General features: G+C 50.4%; 1 protein-coding gene and 1 long non-coding RNA gene across 5 annotated transcripts in view; one reads left to right on the top strand and one right to left on the bottom strand.

Annotated features, from left to right (window-relative positions):
* LDLRAD3 (low density lipoprotein receptor class A domain containing 3) overlaps positions 1-25803 on the bottom strand; it is a 205579-nt gene that overhangs the window by 8075 nt on the left and 171701 nt on the right. The gene's annotated exons all lie outside the window — the stretch shown is intronic.
* Positions 3574-24576, top strand: LOC139018869 (uncharacterized). Of its 2 annotated transcripts, none has more exons than XR_011472958.1 (3): positions 3574-3736; positions 7646-8265; positions 23363-24576. It is a non-coding gene; the product is annotated as an uncharacterized lncRNA (long non-coding RNA). The 2 variants fall into 2 exon arrangements; XR_011472959.1 differs by lacking the exon at positions 23363-24576 and adding an exon at positions 8927-9444.

The raw sequence follows: 25803 nt of genomic DNA, 5'->3' as shown, positions 1-25803 counted from the left end.
GCCAGGGAGGTCTGCACTCAATTAAGGCTGGTTCTCTTTTCTTTTTTAATATTTTTTAAATTGATTTCAGAGAGGAAGGGAGAGAGAGAGATAGAAACATCAATGATGACAGAGAATCATTGATCGGCTGCCTCCTGCGCGCCCCCTACTAGGGATCGAGCCTGCAACCTGGACATGTGCCCTGACTGGGAATCAAACCGTGACCTCCTGGTTCATAGGTCGATGCTCAACCACTGAGCCACGCCGGCTGGACCTTTTTTCTTTTTTATTGTGAAAAAAAAAGGACATATCTATCACATAAAATGTACCATGTAACAATTTTTAAGTGTACAGTTCAGTGGCCTTACCTACATTCACACTGTGGTGCACACATCACCACCCCCCCCCCTCCCCCAGACGTCTCATCATCCCAAACGAGCCCATGCTAACTCTCAGGGTCCACAAGCCTCCATCATCCTCATCAGCTTCTCCGGACCAGACACGGAGGCTGGAATGGGCTGCCTTTGGGGGTAAAGTGGAGGACAGCATAAGGAGGGAGTAATTTCCTACCCAGGGAGATATGTTTCTTATAAAAGAGGAAAGGGGCTGGATTTTCACACGGAAAACAAATGGGTCCAGATTTGAAACTGTGACTTCTGTGTGACCACATGTGGTTTTAAGAACGAGAGAGAGAGAGAGAGAGATCCTTCAAACGAACGGAATGCAGAATGTTGTGGATCTAAAGGGTCCCACTGACGTCTCCCAAAGCAGGCCCTCCCAGACCTGCCCGCAGCGGCAGGCGAGAGGCGGCAATCCCACTCGCTGGAGAAACGCTGATGCTGCGAACTCGGTGGTGCCTGGTCTCCTTTGCTCTGTGTGTAAATGTCAGCTTGTTATTAGTTCACTGACTAGACTCACTTTTCTTAAGAGCTCAATGAGCCCGCGGGCTCAATGACTAACATGAGAGCCGCCTGGGACCCGCGTGCCAAGCCTACAACCCGTGGATAACGGAGCTTCCATTTATTCTGCTGTCCCTCCAGCCGGTGCCCTGGTGCTCCACTGTCAATCAGCGTGCGCTCCTGTCCTGTGTCGGCCGGGTCTGCTGCCCTCCTTCCGGCGATCTGGGTCCCTGACCCAGGACCACTGTGCTCTCGGAGCTGCCACTGGCTCCCGTGGCCGCCGGGTGAGCCGGTGGGTCCCGCACCGCCAGGGCGATCGTTGCTGGTCCAAGGGAACGGTCCTTGGACCAGCACGGACTCGTGTAGTTTTCACAGCAGCTTTCTAGCAGCCAACCCCACGGGAACCTGCAGACTTGACCCGGCTCTGGCCCCGCCTACAACCTTTCCAGAACTTTCTACCTCAAGGGTGAGGGACCAGCTCTGCATGATGCTCAGCTCGTCCCACTTGGTTCCCTTCGTCTCTGCCTCCCTACTGCCTCCCTCTCCCCCTGCCCTGTGCTGGCCTCGTGGGTTAGAAATAGGGGCTCAGGTTCCTCCCACACACCCAACATCCCTCCTGCTGCCTCCAGGCGGGAAAACGTGGGCCCCACAGCCTCTGGGTTTAAAGACTTGAATGAAGGGGCCGTGGGAAGCTTTCCCGCCTCAGGCCTGAGGAGGAGGATGTGGTGTCTAGAGTCGGGTGAGGCCCACAGAGCTGAGACCTTTGGGGGAGGCACGTGGCCACTGCCGATCTGTGGCCTCGCAGACAGGAACCTGGGGGGACAAATACTCTGACCTTTCTCCCTTTCTGCCCTCCAGCCTCCTGCTGATGCTTCCTACTGACTAGAGCCACCGGGAGCCAGACGGTAGGGGGCCCCGCGGAGAGTCGTGAAGGTCGGAGTCCCTGCAGGGAGGAGACTGGCTGCAGATGGCTGGTCAAGAGCATCCCTGCTCCCTGCCTCAACCTTCACGGGGCCCGGCCCCCTCAGCCAGGCCAGTCCTACCTCCTCCCAGCCTTTGCGCAGATGCTACCACGCTCCTGAAGCCGTCCACTGTCCCTCTGCCACACATGCTACCCCTCCCCCTGCCTCACCCCTAATGGCATCTCACCTTGTGCCCCATCGGACAACATGCTGGAGGCAAGGTGGCTTAGGAGGTGGCTCCTGTGGTACAGGGGCAACAGGCTGTCCCTCCGGCCCAAGGCTGACCAGCCCTGCACGCCTACTGACCAGGACCCCACACGGGAAGCACCTTCCTTCCGTCGGGCACTCGTGCTCACTGCGCCCGATGTGGGAATAAACAATATCAACCAGAGGAGCAAAGCAACAGTGACTGCTTCAGAGCCTGTGCCGCAAGGGAGTCGCTGCCGTCACTGGTGTTTGGTAGAGACTCAAAGGCAGGCCAGGGAGCAGGGCAGCTTCCCAGTGGGGAGAGGGTGGCGTCAGGGTGTCCTGCCTGGGGCTGCCTGCAGGGGAAGCCAGAGGAGGCTAAGCGGGGCCTATGTGATGGGTTAAGGCAATGGTCGGCAAACTGTGGCTCGCGAGCCACATGCAGCTCTTTGACCCCTTGATTGTGGCTCTTCCACAAAATACTGGCTCTTCCACAAAATACCGACTTCTGCGCATGGGCCATGAAGTTTCAATCGCACTGTACGTGTGCACCCACACGTGGTATTTTGTGGAAGAGCCACACTGAAGGGGCCAAAGAGCCACAGTTTGCTGACCACGGGTTAGGGGAGCATAGTTAGCTTTCTCTGCTCGGTGCTCAGCTGGACATGGGGGTGAACACTAGGGAAGCTGCCAGGCATTAATCCAGCCGCGGCTGTTTTGGGCCCATGGTTAAGGGGTGAGCGTTTGGCTCCCAGGCTGGCTGCTGTACAATGTCCGTCTGTACACGGTGTCTCTCACTGACCATCCCATCCCACCACATCCCCAGGTGTGGCCCAGATCCTCCTTCTGCTCCAGCCCCTGTGACACCCTGGGCAAGTCTAATGCTCGGCTTCCTCATCAGCAAAGTAGGGGCAACACACACCACCTTGCAGAGTCGCTGTGAGGCTCAGATCTGATTAAGGCGGCATCCCTGTCAGGGAGTGGTGGGTCGGCAGAAGCGGCACGAACAATTCTGGGCCTGTTTGTGCACATGGGAAAGACACAAGTAGGACGAGGACAAGTCTATCCAATCGCAAAGAAGCAGCGTGCATGGTGGTTAGCCTGTGCTTGGAGTCTGACTGTCTGAGAGCACATTGTTTTATCCACTTAACCAAGTCCCGATCACGGATCGGGCCCTGAGCTCAGTGCTGGGGATTCTGGAACCAAAACAGCAGAAGGTCACGCGTGGGAGAGGCCCTGGGCCCGCTTCTCCCCAGCGTGCCCCCTGGGTTACCTGCAGCCGCCTGCAGCCAGTCACGGGAGTGCCCCGGCCACTGTAAACCAAGCGCACCCCACACCCACCCTGTGGGGCTGCGGCGCCTTTGGGGATCCTGTTCCAAGCTCATCTCCTGTCCCAATTTAGATGCAGATTGAAAAAGTTTAATTTAAAGGGCAGACCAACACATGACTGAATCAAAAGAGAACCATGAAATCCCCACTGATCCATTTCCATGGCAACTCAAGTTTCTAAAATTAACCGAAGGGAGGGTGATGGGAAAATCCACGAGGCCAGGCCGCCCAGCGTTGGCCGGACCACAGCAAGAGCCACCCTAGCCTGAACCCGAGGGAACCAGAGAGGGACCCACCTGCCCTGCCCAGAGGGAACTGAGGCTCTAGGACCACCCAGAAGCAGGAGACAAGCGCCACACAATGAAATTCCAAGTGAGAGAGGTGAGTACGAGATGAGCACGCTCTGGGGCTGAAGACAGAGGGAGGCAGACACCTCCCTGGGAATTCTCAGTTGCCCTTATTAGAAAAGACCAAGGGGTTCTGGTCCTTCCCACCCTTCCCCATGCCTGCCCTTGGGTCAAGGAGGCAAGGAAGCATCCCTGAAAGACCCTGCATTTTCTTTTTTAAAAAAATATTTTTATTGATTTCAGAGAGGAAGGGGGAGGGAGAGAGAGATGGAGACATCAATGATGAGAGAGAATCATTGATCAGCTGCCTCCTGCACGCCCCACACTGGGGATTGAGCTCGCAACCCGGGCATGTGCCCGGACCGGGAATCCAACCGTGACCTCCTGCTTGATGGTCAATGCTCAACCACTGAGCCACACGGGCCAGGTGCCCCTGCATTTTCAACAAGTGCTACTGAGACAGCTGCTACCAGGGGCCCCTAATGGACAGCGAGGAGAGCACACTGGTGTGGAGGAGGCCCCTGCGATCCCAGCGCCCTCTGAGGCCGAGGAGACCTGCTGTGCCCTCAGAGCTGGAGCTCGGCCTCTGACCCTCTGAGGGGGAAAGTTGCCAATGACAAGCCAGGGAGTGGGTGGCGAATGGCCTCCTGGCTAAGAAACAGGCCCAGGCAGTTACAGAACTGGCTGGAGGATAAGAGATGGAATTGGCTATTTAAGGTAGAAAAGGGCATTATTAATTAGGGATTCAGACAGCCCGCAAAACTCAGTGATGAGGGAGATTGGGAGCTGGGGCCCTGGCGGCCTTTTCAGAACTCTGCTGGGTTGTGTGATGGCCTAAAAAAGGTCAATGGGAGAGTGCAGGGAGGGGGAGCGAAGTTCTCTGCTGCCATTTCTTCTGCGGACACAGAACGCCACAGCCAAAGAGCGCAGGCGGGGAGGGAGCACACCTCGGGAATGAGCTCAAGCACTGGGGCCAATGCTCATTCATTCTGGCCATCGACACAGGGGTCTCCACGCACCTCTTTCCCGAGCCCACAGTGCTCACCGACCCACGCTCCTGCACGTGACATTCTGGACTGTTCCTGCAGGCAACGGGCTGAAGTGGAGACACGTGCCTCCTGGAATTTGCTGAATAAGGAGGGCTGGACAGAATGCTATTTCCATTGCTTACTGTGCTTGTTTACCTGTAGTGTGTGGTGGAAACGGCGAAATTAAATGCTTAGCAGACATTCTTTGAACTCGAGGGTCAGTTGGTTTCTGGCCCGGTAATAAGGCTTGGCGAGTTATAATGCAGTGGTTTATTGGGCCTGCAGTGTCAGCAGCGGCGCAAACACTGCTAACTCAAGGGGGATGCAGGAAACGGCGATGCTTCCTGAATCTGTGAGTGCCGTACACTCACACACAACAGCACTGCAGGGAAAAGCTGACCCTAAGAACCGGGGAGGGGAGAAGACTCCCCCAGGCGTGCCACTGTCACTGCAAATACAGTTTCACTCGTGGGGCTGAGAAAGCACCAATTATGACCCCACAGGCACCCAGCCACCCTGGGTGATGGGAAATCCCAGCATCAGCCCGTCTCTGCCTTTCTTTTCTATTCACGTCCAACCCTTTCCCACTCACAGCCAACTCAAGTCCAGGGGCGGGTCCTGCTAATTCTGCTTTCAATTCTTGGGACAAGTTACCATCATTTGCTACATAGATGACCACAGGCACTTCCTAGCTGCTCTCCCAATTTCCAATCTTACCCCCCCCACCCCCAATCCATTTTCTGCACGACATCCAGGAAACTCTTTTGAGGAGGTAAATAAGATGACTGCTCATTGTACTCAAAATCCAACCTCCTAACAAAGGCCTAGAGAGAGCTCTTGATCTGGCCCTTTACTGTTTTCAACCTGGTTTTGAGCCACCTGTCTTCTAGCACCCTATGCTCTAGAGCCCAGGGGCCAGTGAAGTCTGGCCCTCTGCCTGTTTTTATAAATAAAGTTTTACTGGAACACAGGTGTGGCTGTTCATTTGTGCACGGTCCATATTGCGTGGCTTTCATGCAATATGGCTGAGTTGCTTAGTTTTGACATGAGACCGTAGGGCTCACAAACCCTAAAATACTGACTGTCTGGCCCACACTGGTCTAAGTTTGAATCCTAGAGCAGACCCTGGAATGAGCAATGAACTAAGAGGTATACCAGCTGCTGTTAGGCAGCATACAGTCTCTTTGGGAAATTACTTGAATACACAAAATGTGGCAATCATGGCAAGTAGACAATAAGTGCCACAGAGGAAATGGCGAAATGAAGAAGTCAAGGAAGAAACCAAGGACACCCTCCCTGGCCAGGCTTCCACTGGTTTTTGTTTTTTGTTGTTTGTAGAAGTGAGTGAATGAAATGTTCCCACAGGAAATGGCGAACTTGGTCTTCATCTTGGATATGAAATACCTTCCCGGCTGGCTGAGATGGCTCAGTGGTTGAGCATCAACCCTTGAACCAGGAGGTCACAGTTCAATTCCCAGGCAGGGCATATGCCTGGGTTGTGGGCTCAATCCCCTATCTTGCAGGAGGAGCCGATGAAGGATTCTCCCTCATCACTGATGTTCTCTCTCTCTCTCTCACTCTCTCTCTCTCCCTTTCCCTTCCTCTCTGAAATCAATAATATATATATATTTTTAAAAAACACACAAAGAAATTCATTCGTGATTAAAAATCCGCCTGCTCTCTGACAGCACCACCTCCCTGGGTGGCTGGGCAATGCTGCCTGCCTGTGGATCCAGCCGTGAGAGGTGCGTGGATGTCGCATATTTGTGCTCCTGGACATGAAGGCTTGGTAGAGGTTTTAATGTTCTCCAGGACAAGGTCCTGGGGCTCCATGCCAACACCTGGAGCCTCCTGGGCAGTGGTCACTGAACCTGGTTGTTTCATAGCAGATGAATAACTACAGGGCCTGGAGCAGGGGAGGATTCAAGGTTACCTGCTTGATTCTTTAAAGAGAAAAAAAACCACCAACTATCCTATCCCCAGGGACGTTTCAGAATCCATGTATCCCTGTCAAAAGCTCCCCAGACACTGGTAAGAGGCCAGAGAGCTCGGGCCAGAATTTGTAAACGTTAATGAGGCTGTGTTAACACAAGCAGATGAAGAACTAAGCCTTTTGTCACCGACAGAGGGCCAAAGCTGGCCTCGGAGGAAGAGTAATGAGAGGACCCCCATGGATGGATGTGATACAAAGATCCTGTGAAGGGCCAACAGCAGAGAACACTTGCTTAGGCATTAACCATTTACTGACATGTAGTGAGGGCCAGCCGGGGGCCAGGAGATCGGGGTGACTATCCGGGGCAGGAGTTACTGGGGATGGGGAGGGAACCCCGGGAGCCTCAAAGCTCCCCTGGCTGCTGAGGTTTTTTAAAACTTACTTTTTGAATAGGCAACATCTGCATGACTCAAACTCAAAGGGTAAGAAAGGATTAGCAGAAGAACTAAGTCTGTTTCCCATATCCGCCTTCTAGCCACCACATTCCTCTCCCCAGAGGCAACCACGGGCACCAGTTTCTGTTCTTAGGAAATAGTCCAGACAGACATTAGCAAATATCCAGGATTTTTAAGACACATGGCAATTAAAATTTTTTTTTTCACTTAATGAACCACACAAAGACATACATTTTTCTAAACCAAGTGTCATTTTGCCTATTTTAATAAATACCACTACTGTACGTACTTTATGCTGGGCTCTCCTTTTCAAAAATAATTTAACTTTTTATTTTGAGGTAAGTTTAGAGTTGAAAAAATAGTGCAAGAGTTCCCACACAGCCCACATGCAGCATTCTTTAAAACACCTTCCCTAACCACAGACTGTCAAAAGTAAGAATTAACCTTGAAACAATTGTATTAATTGCCTTGTAGAATTTATTAGGATTTTGCCAGTTTTCCCACTCATGTTCTTTTTTCTGTTCTAGTATCCAGTCCAGGATCGCCCCCATCGGTGACAGAGTCTCAGTCTTTCCTTGTCTTCCCGGACCTTGACACTTTGGATCAGTTATTTCAGAGTAGGTCCCCCCACTTGGGTTTTTCTGATGTAGTTTCACCATTAAAGAGAGGATCTAGCCCTGGCCAATGTGGCTCAGTTGGCTGAGTGTCATCCTGTGCACCAGAAGGTCACAGGTTCAATTCCCAGCCAGAGCACATGTCCAGGTTGCGAGTTTGGTCCACAGTTGGAGTGCTTTTGGGAGACAGCTGATGTCTCTCTCTCTCTCCTGCTCTGAGGGCCATGATGAGAGCTACCCTGTGGAGAAGTCCATGTGGGGGCACTGAGGGAAGCCCCCAGCCAGCCTGTGAGGGGCTGAGGCCCTCCTTCCAGCAGCCCACAAGGAACTGAATCCCGCCATCATCTACACGAGGGAGCCTCCCTGCACATCCTCCCCAGCCTTCAGATGAGACCACAGCCCCAGCCAACCACATGCCTGCAACCTCATGAGAGACCCCGAGCCAGAGCTACTAGAGTACGAAGAGCAAAATCAACTCATGTCTTAGAAGAGCTGCGGTGGAGAGCAATCTTCCTGGTCACAGGGCTCTGCAGGTAAGTCTTCCCAGAAGGTCTTCTTTCCTGGCACGCTGCTGTCTTGGCCGGCCAGGGCCTTCCCTACGTGACCTGCTGTCTTTATGTTGGCCAGCTTTCAAAACTCGAGTGGCCACCGAGCCACACTCTCCCTGGCTCCTCCCACAGCTTTCCAACTAGAAATAACTTTTCTTTGCTTCAGCTTCCACCGCACCTCACCTCACCCAATCCACATCATGGCCCTTCCTACTCCCTCCTTGGCTGAAGTTACGGATACAGCTAATTTCCTGTAAAGAAAGCCCTACATTTCTTAAGGACTGATTTCCCATTTCAGTCATGTTTATACCCATCCCCCCTTGCTTCCAAGCACGAAGCTCAGCCATATATCTGGGATTCCATACTATCTGCAGAATCAGGAAGCAACAATGAGCCTGAAATGACGGTTTTAGGATCTTCTGGGAGTTACTACACTTACCATGCACGGTAGTAGCTATTATAACCGATATTACCACCACTCACTTTCAAGAATGAGTGGTCCCTATTCTAACAAGGACTTAATTTCTGGACTCACCCAAGAGCTTCCTCCCCAATTTTAGCATCTGCAAATTTAGAGGAAATAAGAAATAACTCCCGACCAAAAAGTGAGGGCCTTTAGTTCAATTCTGTGGTTTTTATATCTCAGATGCTTCTTCTGGTGATGCCCCCACCCCGAGCAGCAAGGAGACACTGGTGTGAACACCGACCCCAAATCTCATGGGGCAGGAGCACTGACAAGACACGTCAATTAATATTCTCCTCATCGCTTCTGGGAGTTTGCTAGCCCTGCTACCATCCCCTGCAAAGCTCCTCTTGCCACAGTATCTCTCTGTCCGATGGTACTAATTGAACACACAAATGAGGGAGAGAAAGGGAGACTTGGCTAATTTTTTAAAAAATATATTTTATTGATTTTTTTTTTTTTTTTTTTTACAGAGAGGAAGGGAGAGGGATAGAGAGTTAGAAACATCGATGAGAGAAACATTGATCAGCTGCCTCCTGCACACCCCCTACTGGGGATGTGCCCGCAACCAAGGTACATACCCTTGACTGGAATCGAACCTGGGACCTTTCAGTCCGCAGGCCGACGCTCTGTCCACTGAGCCAAACCGGTTACGGCTTGGCTAATTTTTTAAAAAATTGGCTTCAGAGGAGGAAATCTCATCATCAGTCATGATTACAAACTTCCCACGTGGTCTCAATGCAGACCTAAGCGGGAGCTATTCTGCAGCAGCTCATCTGACGGCAGGTACACAAGCACGGAACCCTTTTTGGTCTACAAAGACAGGGGATCAGAGGTGCTGCAAACCTCCCTGCTCCCCTTGGTTTAGAAGACCATTCAACCCCGAGTCTTCAGCTAGAGATACTATCACCTGTGGCATCTCCACTGTCATCAGTTGTCTTTTCGGACAGAAGATGCCGTGCAAATAGCCTTTCAGTGTGGGCACCACTGGGTCCAAACAATTCCAGGGCTAGGCCCGTGACACCTGTGACCGCCCCACTTCGTCAAAGTCATTTCCCAAGAAGCCGAGAGGAGAAACAGAGCCACCGAGGGAAAAGGGCCCTGGGGTTTCACTCAATGCAGAGGCGAGCTGCGAGTTCCTTTGGCCTTGCACACTGATGACAGTCAATGGTGGGGGAGCCCAGCTGACGGGGAACTCCACGCCCACAGAGACCTCAGAGGGACCAGGGTTTTGCTGCCTGAGCTCATCCTAAATGCACAGGTTTTGTTAGAAATGACAATATGGCAAATCCAAATGGAATGAATTATTGATCTTGAGCTTCAGAGGAGCTTGTAAAACATACACCTGAGTTCCAGAGAAAGCTGGTCACTTATTAATAAGGAGGAGGAAGGAGCTGGGACCTGGAGGAAAGCAGGGGCTGTGCATTAGGGCTGGGGGTGCACGGGGACAGGCGGCCTGCGCCTGTGGCTGCCAGCTCGACGCAGACTCCTGCAGGGCATGTGCTAGCATCATGGCCTGAGCCCGGCTGGCAGGAGACGGGAATGTGAAGCAATCCTCTGGGGAAAATTCACAAATGTAAGAACTAGAGGAAAACGGAAATCACAGACAAAGAAACTCCAATGACAACAAGAAAACTTAAAAAATAGCTGGAGAAGAGCCCAGGCCCCAGGAGCTCAGCATCACTAGACACCCTGGGAGGGACAAGGGGGCAGAGGGAGGAGGACTGGGCCTCGGCCAGTGTGGCCACTGGCTGGCTCATTCTCCAACTTGGGCGAACTGCTTACTTCCTCTGTGCCTCAGTTTCCTCATGGCTTTACCATGTGCCCGACACGGCATCCCGATTTGGCTGAGACCTGACACGCCTGTAATGCCGCACTTATGACGGAGACACCAGGACGGCGGCCCAGAGCCCGATTCCCCTCTGACTCGCGCTGTAAATCGCCTCTGTCTCACTCACTTCAGCAAGTTTCCTGCAAATACATTCAGCCCCAAGTCGCTTCAATCGCAGCAGGAGGAAACTGCTTCATGTGGCAGCAGGTTCTTCCCGGTTCTGCTAATGGCAGTCTGGTGTGCACGTCTGGGATGGGATTTCTTATTTTTATTTAAAAATAAAGCCATTGAGCTTAATGAGAACTGGGAAAGGGCCCTGGAACCAGAATTCACGGGGGCCATCCCATCCCTGCTGGGGAGCTGTACCTGCCTCAGAAATCACACACTATTCCAGACAGTAACCACTGACTTCAGAGCATTTCAAAAATCAAAGGAAGTCACTGGCTAAGAGAGCATGACCCCACGGGCGGGGAAAGGTCGAGGGCCTTTGCAAGGTTATGTATGTGGGAGTGGAACCTCAGAAAAAGTGCTCTGGGTTAAATGAAAACAAGATCCTGCAATGATTCTTTGCCCTGGAGATTCTAGAAAGTTCCTCACAATCATCCAACTAGCACCTCATTTGCAGCTGGGGAAAGTCTTCCAAGGTTTCCAAATACTCAGACTCTGGCTCCTCCCACCAGGGGACAAGACCGAAGGCTGTTTTCCTACCTGGTGGGTGGCTGCCCACGGACATCAAAAAAGGGTTGAGAAGATGACGGGTGATGGATGTCCAGTACAGACCATAGGCTCCTCAGGCCGACAGACCTGCGTTTGAATCCTGGCTCTACCGTCTACTAGCTTTGCGAGTCTCGAAAGTTACTGAAGCTCTGGGGCCTCAGTTTTTCTCATCTGTAGAATGGGACAATGGCAGCCATCTCGTGGGGTGTTTGTGAAGATCAGACATGCCATTATAAAGCACACAGCAGAGTGGTTGGTGAACGGTCTGAGGGCTTAATCATAGCTGTTGCTGATACTGTACCAGCATCATCAGCGCCTCCGCTGTATTCTTCCTCGTGGCTTCTTGCTGGGGCCTTGCTTTACTGGCTCGGATACCCTGGAACATCCATCCGGAGCAGGAAGGCAACCTCACATAAACAAGGGAGTTAAATAAATTCCACTTGCAGCTTCCAGTGGGGACTAAGAAGATGCCTTTCTTTTTTCCAACTGGAGTGAGTGAGTGGCAAGAACCACAGGTCTTAGGATCGGAAAGAGCTGGGCTCAGATCTCTCTCGGCCACCTCCTCGGCAAGTGACTCTGGGCATGTTCCTTGGTCTCAGACCACGGTGGCTGGGAAGATGAGAGAACCCCGCACGGCCTGCGCTTAGTGCACTGAGCAGCCAGCCTGCGGTGACAGTCTAGCCCGGAACTGGATTACACCAGGCTGTTAGCATTACAGTCTTGTTAGGAGCCACTTCCTGCACCCAGCACGATAGAAAAGGATGCCCAATGAAGGGTTTTTGACACGGGCTGAAATGACACAAGGGCTGGCCTCTGCACTAGGGTTGGCCTGTGCGTGGCATAGAAATGGTAATTCAAGTACGATTCAGGCCACACCCTGAATGACAATGATCCAACGATCATCTAATGATGATCCCTGGACACCAGAATCCAGGAAAGCTAGAAGTCTGCAAAGTTAAAAGAAGAGTGAGAAAGAAGGCGCATGTGACTGCCTCCTTTGTATTCTGGGGGCGAGCTGTTTGGGGAGACTAAAACGCAATGCAGGCTCCCCGAGCTAAGCCAGCTAAAAGTTTAATTAAATACAATTGCTTGCTGTGAGTTCCTTTCCTAACCAGCCTCATACATATTCATCACTGCAATTATGGCCGTGAAAAAAACCCACAACTAATTACTCCATGCGCCCCATCTTTCACATGCCTCGGATTTTTGCATAAATACTGTTGAAATTAATTGCAAGTTGGTTAACTTTATACTTTGTCATTTCAAAGCTTAATTGAAAGTTAATTTAAAAAGGTACAAAAAGACGCACTCAAAATTCAACAACCACACAACGAAAACCCCACCAGAAGCCATTATGGCCAACTTGGTTACTGCGACTTCGATGGGCGCTAAAAAGGTGATGTGATTATTCTAACCTGAATGCAGGGTTGTGCACACCAAGCTATAATAAAAGGCCAGTCCCACAAACACCCCTGTAGTCACATCTCTATTTTCCTACAATATAGCAACGAAGAAAAGACTGGTGATGGATAGAGAGGCCGCCAATGGCCTGGCTACCTTCTGGCTGTGGGCTTAGCATTTTATTCTTCGAGAACTGCATCTCCAGAGAAGGACAGCATGTGGCTTCCATGATCACCCCATTCCACTTCCACACCAACTGTCTCTACCAGGACCCATTTTCAGGACCCAAACACCGCACAGCACCCAGGACACGTCACTTTCCTGCTCTGCAGTGACATGCTAGTGGTGGTTACTATGATGGGCGATGTTGGGGGGCTATTTTCTCATGTAATTATTTTGTCATGAGTTAAGGCCTCCCCTTCCTTCGATCACCAATCAACAATTCCTGTGTTTGCCTGGGACCCGTTCTCTCTCCTGCATCTCAGCGCATGCTAATTACACTGTGTCTGTTTATCCATTACAGTCACTACACTCTTCCATGTAGCATCTACCTCCCCAGGAAACTGTGCCCCAAAAGCACAGGGGCCACGGCAGGTTTTGTGTTTGTGGACAGTCTTGTTCCCAGCATCAAATAATAGGAATGATAACAATACCAGCAGCAGTGGCGGCGGCAGCAAAGGTGGCAGCTGGCACTCGCCAGTACTTCCTGAGCGCCAGGAGCCAATCTAAGGACTTTCCAGTGAGGTCCGGTCGGCATCCCCCTTTGCCTGAGGGGAAACCACCGCCAGGAAGGCCGCGTGCCCGGCGCACCCTCACGCAGCAACGAAGGACTGAAGGCAGGATGTGCACCCAGGCCCCGGGCTCCTGGGTCCCTGCACCTAACGACTAACCGAGCTGCCCTTTTATCCAGCACTTAGCCCAGCGCACAGGGGTGCCTGATAGAGATTTGTTCATGAAAAGGCTATCACTCTATCACACATGCCTTTTTAGAATCCTGAACATGTTATCTTCTTTTATTTGGATACAAACAAACAAAAAGTCACTCCCCTGGGAATGAGCCAGCAGAACAAAAGCAGTCGTTAGGAGAAAACCCAGAGTTCCTTGGAAAGAAATTTCTTTTCCGACAAAAGGCTTGACTCCCTCCCGCAAAGTGCTCAGCTTTGAAGAAAATGCTCCTTCCAGTCCATTCATGAAAACAAGCCCCGATGTCTTAATTTCCCTGAACCCTGAAGGGACCAGGGACCGACAGGGCTCAATGCCATTCTCTTCACACATACTCCAGCGGGACTCAAGACTCCGGTTCCCGTAAAATGATAAAGTTAAAGGGTCTGGTCCCACGTAAGTGGAGAAGCAGAGGGAGAACCAGTCACTTGAAACCTTCGCAGGTGCACGGTGAGAGAGCCCGGCCCCAGAGGAGGGGCGGTGTTAGGACTGGCGAGTGGAAAGGGCGACAATGTGACTGCTTCTGAGGTTAACACCGGCCAAGGGCCTCGTGCGTTGTGTGAGGGATTTGGGTAAAGCCACGCCAGCCTGGGGGAATTATCGATGCCTCCCTAAATAAAAGCAGGCAGAAGCGGCTCTATTTGCATGGCCTTAGCAGAACACGGCTGTCTGTGGAGCTAACGGGCCCCCTGTGCATTGTTAGCGAGAAGCGTTTAACGGATTAGGACGGCGGGTACTGGCAGGCAGACCTGATGGAGAGCTTGCAGGGGAGACGAGTTCCCCAGGGTAAACCCCAGCACGCTGGCATCCCTCCAGGTTCAGGCCGGGGACCAAACGGGGGGATTGCGGGCTGCTCCATTCTCTTGGGACCGAGAAAGAAAGCGTCTCTGTAGAGCTTATTGTTTTGGGATTAGCGTGTGTAATGTCAGTGCCACAATGAATACCGATGAGGCGGGCCTCACTTCATTAAGCATGTGATACGGTTAAGCGGCAGCCCCATTTCCAAGTCCAAGGAATTACCAGACACCGACACCGTGTCCGACAGATGGGATGTGAAGCACACTCCACCTCCCTCCCCCGGTCATTTTATAATCAAGTGGGGAGGAGGAAAAGGAACAAACTTCACCCCATTCCCTAGTACCGTGGTCGTCAAACCGTGGCTCTCGAGCCACATGTGGCTCTTTGGCCCCTTCAGTGTGGCTCTTCCACAAAATACCAGGTTCGGGCGCGCACGTACAGTGCGATTGAAACATCGTGGCCCGTGCGCAGAAGTCAGTATTTTGTGGAAGAGTCACACTGAAGGGGCCAAAGAGCCGCATGTGGCTCGCGAGCCGCGGTTTGCCAACCACTGCCCTAGTATCTTCGAGGAGGGTAAGAACACATTTTCCTGCCATGTCTACTGTCCTTTGGCTTGTGCCAAATATCTGAAATAACTCAGCGATGCCAGATGTGTCCTCTTCCTGCCAGAGCTTAGAAACAGCCAGCACCAGGCAGCTGTGGGAGAGCAGCAATCTGCCAGGATTTAATCACCAGGCCAGCGTTCTGGGGGCCATATACTTTTTTTTTTTTGATGGACATTTTGGCCAGAGGTGGGGATGGGCTGATTATGGCATAGGTACATCCTTGATTCAGGTGACGTCTGACTGACCAGCAGTGGCCAGGGTGACGACCCCCTTTTCACTCGCCCATCCTAAACACAAGTAGATATGGACCCAGGAGCGTGAGTTTTGCCCACATCTGGGGAAATAACAGCAGTGATTCTCTGGCTCTCAGTCCTTCCTGCCAAACCCACACGCCCTGGCCTGGTCCAGCGTCCTGGGTGACGGAGGGAGGGGAGCCCCAGAGGAATTTAGAATTCATTTCTCCTTGGGAACAGTGACCAAGATCTGGCCATGAGGAAGTCTCCCTGGGATTGGTCTAGTGTCTCCTGGGGCCGCTTTGCTGCCCTTTAGTCTGGCTTTCACAATTATCAGCCCCTTCTTTCCTCTTTAAAATGTTCACTTCCCATCCAGCTGTTCTTCCCATGTTCTGAGCCTAAACAGTGAAAAGCGACTTAAATGTTCTAAAGGCACAAGACGGTGGGACTGGAGAGGCCAAAACAGTGGGCTGGGGGAATCACCCGAATGGCCACTGCCGGGATTGCTTGGACCCTGCATGATGCTATGGGCAGTGGTGAGGGGTGGCTGTGACGGTGGCTATGGGCAGTGGTGAGGGGTGGCTGTGACGGTGGCTATGGGCAGTGGTGAGGGGTGGCTGTGACGGTGGCTATGGGCAGTGGTGAGGGGTGGCTGCGATGGTGGCTATGGCCAGTGGTGAGGGGTGGCTGCGATGGTGGCGTGCATGGAAGATGCCTTCCGGATGGGGGTGGGAGAGCCTTGGGGTGGCCAGAGAAGGGATTTTGGTGGCCAGGCAAGAGAAAGGTAGGCCTGAATGAGGACAGCGGCTGAGGAAGTGGAAAGGAAGGGAAGTAATTTCTACCTTTGGGAATCAAGCTCTCGCTAGTTACCACGCATCGGGCTAAGGTGTATACATTGGCTCACCGAATGCTCACAAGCATCTCGGGAGATGCAGCGTTACCCCTCTGTGCAAGGGAGGAAACGGAGGCTCAGAGTCAGCGACCCTCCCATCATGACACAGGTGTCACAACGTCGAGTTAATAGCTGATACGTGATCGGTGCTCTTCTGCAAGCACGTCTTATGCATTACTTCATTCTATGCCAGGTACCACTGCGATCCCCATCTTACAGAAGACAAAGTGGAGGCTCAGGGAAGCGGATGCCCTCACTCTGAGTCAGGGGTCTGTTCCCAGATCAAGATCTGAACCCCGTTTGGGTTGGCTCCAAAGTGCATGCTCTGAACCACTACACCAATGGCCGGCAAACTCATTAGTCAACAGAGCCAAATATCAACAGTACAACGACTGAAATTTCTTTTGAGAGCCAAATTTTTTAAACTTAAACTATATAGGTAGGTACATTGTTATTAACTTAATTAGGGTACTCCTAAGCTGGCCTTTGCTAAAAACATCCACAATCTGATTGAGGTACGTTCGCTGAGGTCGACCCCTTCCAACTCTCCCATCTACACTCGTCTTGTATACTTGTTTCGTCTATCTCCTTTCATTCATCCTCTCTACATGTCCAAACCATCTCAACATACCTTTCTCAATCCTCGACACTACATCTTCTTTCACTCCACAACGTTCCCCGTACGACGTATGCGCGCCTGCATGTGGTATTTTGTGGAAGAGCCACACTCAAGGGGCCAAAGAGCCGCATGTGGCTTGCGGGCCGCAGTTTGCCGACCCACTGCACTACACCAATGAGCACGTGCCTGTGGCCTCGGCGGCCCTGGCTGAACGGGCTGCATGCCTGGGTGCACGGGGCCAGATCCCATCTCAGAAAAGGAGTGTCTGCCGCTCACCCCAGAGGCTGCCGGGAGTGGCATCGGGTAATGGGATCTGCGTTTAGAGCTTAAACAGGAAGGTGCCTGCCTGGTCCAGGCTGCCTGGGCGTGTGGGAGCAAAGAGAAGACACCCTTTGCTGCTCCCAGATATCTGCCATGTGGTTCTGCTTTGAAAACCCGGGCAGAATGACAAGCTACTCCACAAAGGGGCCTTGTGGGGCGGTGTGTGACCCAGTCCCACTCAGAGGCCACCTCGGCCACCGCTTCTGGTTTGTGGTAAGCCAAAATGCTCAGAATTGGATTTTTCAATAAACCACTCATCCTGCAGAGAAAAACGTAGGTCACGGGCTTCTGAGATGTCAGCCCTGCATCTCTGCTTCCATCATTACCGTGCACCCAAGACCTGCACACCCGGGGGTCCAGAGGGGCCCGCGCCCGGGAATGCTTGAAAGAGGTTTTTCTCTGACAGCTGGCTTTGAAAGTGCAAATGCTCTTACCGGCCAATTGTTCCTCCCCTGCATTCTTTAAATTCATTTTTATTTTTTATCAAAGGAACATGTGCACACAGTTTAAAGAGGCAAACAGTTGTGGAATGCGCGATAAAAGAAACGGCGTTCTTTGACCCTCCTCCGCGCCAGGAGCAATCGCTTCCTGCTATTTAGGTTGCGTCTTTTCTACGTTTCCCTCCCTATCTCCAAGTAACACGCTTACCGTGCTATGTCTCGATTTTCAGTTTCAGGAATTAGCTACCGACTTTCCAATCTGGAAGGCGAGGACTTAGCTCGGGTTTATCACCATCCCAGCAGCCACCCCACGCAGGCCCACTCTCGGGCCCATTTGCAAGCCCCCTGGTTGGACAGTAATTTTAGATAACCAGTGTTTTTGTTACCTTGATCGTGAAAATGTTATTCCCTGACACAGCGTGGAACGTGTTATGGTTTTTAACACTTTTCTTCCTGGCAAAACTTGTTTTCCCTGGAGTTACCATAGCCCTCCCCCCTCCATTTGTTTAGTATTATATCTGTATTTGTTTAGTATCATATCTGTATTTGTTTAGTATTATATGTAATTCTCACTAATCCAAACAGAGCCTTCCCCAGCTTTGTAAATCCCCTCAACTCATTCAAATCCATTAAGTATTGTATCAGTGCCTGGAGGTCCCCTTTCACTCACTTATGCTGGATACCCCGTGTCTTCTTCTTTTCTTGATTTTACTCCTTTACTTTGGGTAGAGCATCCTCATTAGTAATTTCCTGAAAGGGTTGTATGAAAGTCACGTCATGTTATTATTTTCTCTCACTTCTGTGGTGCAGAATTTGAAATTACTCACTTCAGGACAGCTGACGCATGTCCAGAGTTATAAAGAAGTCTGATGCCATTTGTTGTTGTTGTTGTTAATCCTCACCCAAGGATATTTTTTTCCCATTTGTTTTTAGAGAGTGGAAGGGAGGAGGGAGAGAGAGAAACATTGATGTGAGAGAGACACATTGATTGCTGCCTCTCGCACACGCCCAGACTGGCATCAGGGATGGAGCCTGCAACTGAGGTACGTGCCCTTGACCAGAATCAAACCTGAGACCCTTCAGTCTGCGGGCCAATGCTCTAACCACTGAGCAACCAGCTCGGGCAAGAAGTCTGATGCCATTTTGATTCTTGACTTTTGTATGAAGACTGTTTTTACCTATGCATATGTATTTTAATGCTCTCTCTGGGAGCCTGTAGGGTCTTCTTTCTGCCCAATGTTCTGACATCCATGCTGATGGGCTTGGTGTGATTTATTCCCATTCGTGGATCTGAGCGTTCCTTGGACCCTTTCCTATCTGAAAACGCCGTCCTTGGTTCAGGGGGAATTTCCTTTAATTTCCCCATGTTCTCGCTTATCTCTAGAATTCCTAGTATTTGGTTGTAAATCTAACCACATCCTTGATTTATTTTTATCTTTTCGACCTTGTTTTGTATTTCTTTGTGTTTTTGTACTTTTCTGGGACATAGCCTCATAGGTATGCTTCAGCCTTTCCATATTTTAAATTTCTGAGTTCTTTCCTGTTTGCTCCTTAAAAAGGTCATCCTGTTTTTATTTCAAGAATACAGTATCTTGCCCGGCTGTGGTGGCTCAGTAGATTGAGCGTTGTCCCATGGACCAAGAGGTCTCGGGTTCAATTCCCAGACAGGGCACATGCCCAGGTTGCAGGCTCAATCACCAGGAGGGGGCATGCAGGGGGCAGCCTATTCATGTTTCTCTCTCTTCCTCTCTGAAATCCATTAAAAATATATATAAAAAAGGAATGCAGTATTTTCAGCTAGCTCTTAGGTTAAAAAGTTGTTTCCTTCTCTTTGTATAGGCTGTTTTTTAAACAAGAAGCCTGGAAGGTAGGTAGTCCTCCCCCAAACCTCAACGACAGAGGGTACCTGGGTTTTTCAGGTAGCAAGTGCTAACAGGATCCGGGGTGTCTGGTCTGTGGTTACATCTCTTCCTGGCCTGGCACTTCTCAGTGGACCCGGAATAGGGAAAAGGGGATGAATCCCAGCTCTGATCCCTGCTTCTGTTACCCTCGGTCTCACCTGGATGATTCCACCGACCTCTGCACTCAGGGTTCTAGAGGGACCAAGCGGGGTAAAGACTGCGAACGCATTTCAAAAAGCACGAGAGAAACACAAGGCCTTGCGGTGACTTAAAGCCTCGCTTTCATCTCCTGAAATTCAATCTAACCTTATCTTGGCCTGCCTTCAGCGGAGAGAGGTTTGTCTTCAGTGATCTTATAAATCACCCTTTGTTCAAAAGGATGTCCTCTGGTCACACAGACACATGGCTCGGGAGACCGTTTCTCCCCAACATCTTCCAGCCGCCTCCACCCGACCCCAAACAACACCCAGAATGCAAGACAGTGACTGAGAAGAAATGAGACAGAATTCTACTGGGGGTCCATTCCACAACGGGTCTCTCTTAGCTGAGCTTTATACAGCCATCTTCACTGAGGTTAGAAATACAGGAGGAAGAGGGGTTAAATATAACTAAACAAGGTGTTACATGTGGTGGTAGCCATTGGAAAAGAGTGGGGTGGAAGCTCTGTATATGGTGTCATGAAAAGATACTCATGGTCTCTTAGGGATAAAAACAAAGGCAGGACCATGAGAACAATTCCATGGCTATAATACAGCAAGACCTTGCATGTGTGCATGTATATGTCTACTTCATCTGTCCATTTGCATACGTTACAAAAGTGGTTGCATTCCCACCAAACCACGCAAGGCGGTTACTTGTGGGAAATGGGATTGGAGGTGAGGACGGGGAAAGACTTTCACATTTTACGTAAACACTTCTGAGCGGTTTAATTTTTTTCATAGCATGCATATATCATTTCTGATCCTAAGAAGGAAAAAACAAATGTAAATTAAAAGAGTAAAAAAGAAAATTGAATCTGGGAAAAAGCAAAGGTAATAAGAAGTCAGAGAGAGGCAGAGAAGATGCTAAGAAGGGGTCAGGGTTGGCAGGCGTTGGGGACAGGTCACGCACTTCTGCAGAGACATACAACAGGTATAGCTCCTCCCAGGTGGGAACCTCAAAACAATCCCCTTCAGGCCATGACAACCACCTGCCCACCTATGCTAGCTCCACTACAAACTTAAGGAACTTAAGGGGAAAGAAAACCCATTTTTTAAAAATGGTGTAATTTCAATTCGATGACTTCTGACAATGCACATAGCCAGGTAACCTACAAAGGGAATTCGTTTTAAACACAACCTCCTGGCTGTATGTAGAGGTGTGGATTTGCAGGGAATGAGCTCACTTGGCCATGGTGAAACACAGGAATGGGCCGTCTCAAGTCCAACAGCCAGTGATGGCCAGGGGTTGGTCCAGAATGAGACTCAGACCCTATCCATCTCACTGGTGGTGCTCTCTCGCCTTCTCTCTGCATCTTCCAGACTTCCTGATTCTGTGAACTCCTAATTTGAGTGTCTCTTGGCTCAGTAACTCACCTGTCTCTTGCCAATGAACATGATAACCCTGGGCCACTCGTGCTATCAGTTTTGGCAAGGATGTACTGAGTGGAAAGGATCCTTGGGAGTGAACTGGCTCTCTCAGATTGGCCAGCTACCACCATCAATTACCCCTTTCAAAATAGGAGCCCTTCGCTCCTTGCCTCATTGGCAGAGGGGACAGTTTCCCAGGGGTTGACAATACCTGCATGTTGCCCCTGTCCCTCTGGGCTGGCATAACAATCATGAGAGCGGATGCTAAGCATTATATTCTAAGCAATGGACATGATTTATCTTTATAACAACACCAGACCCGAGGGACTCCCATCATCTCCTTTTTATAGATGGGGAACTCAGGCAGAGGTGTGAGTCACCTGCCCAAGGTCAAGATGGGAACCTTGCAGGCCACCAGGGAAGGACTGGCTTTCTCTCATTGGGGAAGGACCGGCAGGGCTGAGGTTGACAGTGTCATCTCCTGACATCCTGGCTGGAGCTTTCTCTGCCAGACGCGGCCTCTGTCTGATACATAAAATTGTCAAGTCCATCTTTCTTCTACAAAGAGGCGATATACAGCAACCTCAAGGTACTGCCAGGACCACAAAGGCGTCTCTTAGCTCTGTCTAGACACAAAACCCACAGAGCATAATGCATTATCGCTTTACAGCCAGAGGCTTTTATCTTGTTTCTTCTCTGCGGACCTGGCTGATAAATCAGGCCGTGCAGGTGGAGAGGAGTGTGTGTTCTCGAGAGCGACATTCAGAAACAGAGTGAAGGGAAGGGCAAGGAATGATGTGCCCAAAAGAGGCCTCCTTGGGAACCACTGGCAATCCCACCTCAAGAGCCCAATTAATCCTCTTGAGGGAAGAATGAAAGGTGAGTGACAGAGCCCGGGATAGGACAGAGCCCCAGTGTTCAGTGGGGGGAACTGGAGTGCTTTTTCAGCGCACATTACACAAGCCACCCAGTGCCCCTGCCCTAATCGAAGGGCATTCACTGTCTGGCGGCACACAGTGATCGTGGGAGGGAAGATCAGTCCAAGGTGGCCTGGACACTGTGGTTCCTACTCCCGAATTCCCGGCATCTAAGGATTCTCAACTTGACACCATGCCCTTGGCCTCCTTCTGAAAGCACTGCTTGATCTTTTTATTGCATGAAAGGAACTGCTGCTTTGAGACTTGAGCCATCTCATTGGAGATACCCAGAGCCACGTTAGGGAGAACAAAAGTGAAACATCTGGGTAAAGGTAAGCAGAGTGTTCCACCCAATAATAAGCCAGATGGACAGCTGTTGCTCTACCCTCTGTTAACGTGGGCTACCGTGGACAGAGGCATGGTTCTCAACTCTAGTGTAGAGAGAGACTTCCATTCTGGTAATATGGGAGCAGGGGTGTGTGTCTATTCATCCCAACTTTCCCACGGGGGGGGGGGGGGGGCGGGGGTTGCAATGCTGGAGTAAAATGTTTTTTAAAATTTCACTATCATTGAGGAGGTGATAAAAAGTAAAGGGTAAGCATCTGGAAAACTGAGATAACTTTTGTCCCAAGAGCAATGCTGATCTGGACCAACTTGGATTTCAGTTTTGCCAAAAACTGAGGTCAAGATCCAGGGCTTGCCCAAAGTGAGGAGTTTAAAGGAGACCCCCTTCGTTTATGCCAGGACTCCAAAGAGCTAACTCTCAGGGTAAGGACGAACCAGAGGTAAACCTCCTCCCCACTGCCCAGGGGACTGCAGGAAGGGTTACCCGTGCAACAGGTGCAACGAGGAATACGTGGAGGCATTTGTCAGTACAGGTGGCCCTCTCATGGACTGTATTCCTAAGTTTGCATTACTAAGACCATCTATGGACCTACATAAATTTGGTTTGGGATGATACTGAACTGTAATACTCCCAAAAGCCAAACTAAATCTCTGTGGAGAAAGACACCTTTGTCATACCCCTCAATGAATCCCCACAAATAATTTTTCAAAGACAATCAGTGGTATACAGCCCCAAATGCCAAGTACTTGAAGAACAAAAGCATCATGAGTAGACCAGTAGAAACAACAGACATCAGACATTCGAAGATTTCATATATTAAACTTATCAGACCAAATCATAAACATGTTTACAATGTTTAGAGAAATAAAAGGTTGAATACATCCCTCTTCAGGAAAACACTTAGCTATTAAACAAAACGAGCAAATAAATTTGAAAAAAAGAAGCAAACAGAATGTCCAGAAGTGAATAATACTGCAACTAAAATTAAAAACTCAATGGGCCCGTTCAACAGCAGACCAGAAACAGATGAGAAGAGAATACAGGCACACCTCATTTTATTGTGCTTTTTGCTTTACTGCGCTTCGCAGATGCTGTGCTTATACAAACGGAGGGCAAGACCCTTCACCAGGAAAAGGATGATGACTCACGTGACTGCTGTGGTCTGGAATCAAACCCCCGGGATCTCTGAAGGATGCCTGTCAACAAGCTGAAGGACAGCTGAGGAGGAGTCATTCAGAAAGCAGCAGAGCGACAAAAAGATGGACAATATCGACAAGAGGCGACCAGGCATGGAGTGGGGTCTAAAGGAAATGCAACCTGAGGTGTGTGACAGAAATGCCTTTGGAGCTGGTGAAGGCATGGACTTTGGGCCATCATCCCAAAAATTTAATTCTCAGGGACTAGGTGGGGTCCCGGGGATAAACAACACTGACAGGTAGGGATGTCATCCATGTTTTAGGAAGCACTGAAATCGTGACTCCTGGGTGGCAGATGTCAGGAGTCGGTTTTTTCCTTTAGTCTAACTAGATTAATACTCCACTTCTCACTTACTGTCCCCTCTCACCCGGAAGAGCTGGATAGCATGTGCAACAGTCCTCCTTGTGTTATGGTCAATGTGCTTTCCATTAATTTAAGAGGAGATTAAACAAGACAATCAAGACATGTATTTCTATATTTCCAAAGCAAGTATTTTTTTTTTAAATTAAATCTTTATTGTTGAAAGGATTACATATGTCGCCCCTTTTCCCCCCATTGATCCCTTTTCACCTGCCCCTCCCTCCACCACCCATTGTGTCCATAGGTGATGCATATATGCACACAAGTTCTTTGGCTGATCTCTTCCCACCCTCCCACCCACCCCTGCCTTCCCTTTGAGATTCCACAATCTGTTCCATGCTTCCATGCCTTTGGTTCTATTTTGCTCATCAGTTTATTTTGTTCATTAGATTCCACACATGAGTGAGATCATGTGATACTTGTCTTCCTCTGACTGGCTTATTTCGCTTAGCATAATCCTCTCCAGGTCCCTCCACGCAATTGATGTTTCAATTTTGCTTTGAGTGTGTGTAAATTTACTACCTTTGCTTAAGTTGGGGTTTGGTAAAGAAGTTCATGCTGCTTATCTTCCACTCACCCCAGCCTGGGAAAGGTGCCTCTCAAAACCCTGCGTGTCCGGGGCTGGCTCACGTAACCGTCCTGTTTCTCAGCTTCCCCACCCGAGACACGGGCATCCCACCACCTACATCCCCGGCGACGTGCAGAAGGGCTGAGCGCAGTGCCTGCCACACTGTAAGTGCTCAAAATCTGGAAACCATTACTAATAAAAGATGAATCCACTTCTTGAACTGCAGCCCCAACCCCGGAGACCTCCTTTTTGTTTTCTCTCCAAATTCCTCGTGCTTCTTCAAAGACAGCGACTTCCTGGCCCCACTGTTTTAGCCTGCCTCTCTTTCTTATTGCTTCTTATCAGGCTCTGCGTGTGTCTAACAAAAACGAGAGGCATGCATGGTTAGACTGAGACACAGTGGCCCTTGGTGATACCAGGAATGGCTTCCCAAAGATGCAGAAGATGACATGAAGGGGGAAGCCTTCGTGACTTGTCATCATGGTCTTCCCTCCAGAAGGGGACTGTGCACTGTCAAGGGCCTGCCAAAGCTTCCATGGAGAACCAAAGGAGACTGGCAACCTTCCATTCCCCACGCCAGGAGGAGTGAGGGAGGGGCTGTGGGCGGCGGAAGCCACGCAGAACAAGTCTCCCGAGAGTGCAAACACACTGATAAGCAGCAGACGTGGCCAAGATCGAAATTCCTGACCTTGGGAAAGAAGGGCAGGCTGGGGTGGGAGTGAATAGAGAAAAACATCGACATGATGCCAACATTTTGAACCTGGGGAACTGACTTCTGAAGGTCACTCCAAGTCATTCTTGCCTACATTTCCCCCACTTACTTCCTAAGTCTCTTTTATCATTTTGGGGGGTCTGGGAGCTCTGAAACCCACAAAACTGCACGCCGCTTAGTGATCAGAGATGTACACTGTCGTTTCAGACCTCATTTTCCCTGTCTGGAAAGGACAGGATCATACGCAACATCATGCCTGGGACATAATTCCATCGCAGGGACCACTTCCAAGCAAGAGGAAGGCGAAGCTACCGCCTGTTGAAAGCGGACCCATCTATCTCCCCCAGTTCCTGTTCTCACTGTGATGATTTGTTCCCAGCTATTTCTCCTGCTCCCGTCTAGATAAGACCCGCCTCCGCCCCCCCCCCCCCCCCGCCCCCTTCTGTTATCTGCAGGCTCAGACCGAAGTGTCAGGGCCAGAGTCAGGGAAGGCAATTTAGATGTTTCTCAGCGGCTAAGATCGGTGGGTCTGACCTTTTAGTTCTAATGCTTTGGGTCAACTGTGAGCTAAATAAGGACGTGTGTGTGTGGGTGATTGGGGGGAAGGGATGCAGGCAGGCAGGCAGAAAGGCAAAACCAACTCCCGCCCCCCCTCAGGGCCTTCTTATTAATAATTTAATGATGCTTGGCAT

This window comes from Myotis yumanensis, unplaced genomic scaffold (assembly GCF_028538775.1).
Source record: "Myotis yumanensis isolate MYYU_CA2020_CCGP unplaced genomic scaffold, mMyoYum1.0.hap1 SCAF_10, whole genome shotgun sequence".
Lineage (NCBI taxonomy): Eukaryota > Metazoa > Chordata > Mammalia > Chiroptera > Vespertilionidae > Myotis > Myotis yumanensis.
This window is presented reverse-complemented; position numbering and strand designations above follow the sequence as displayed.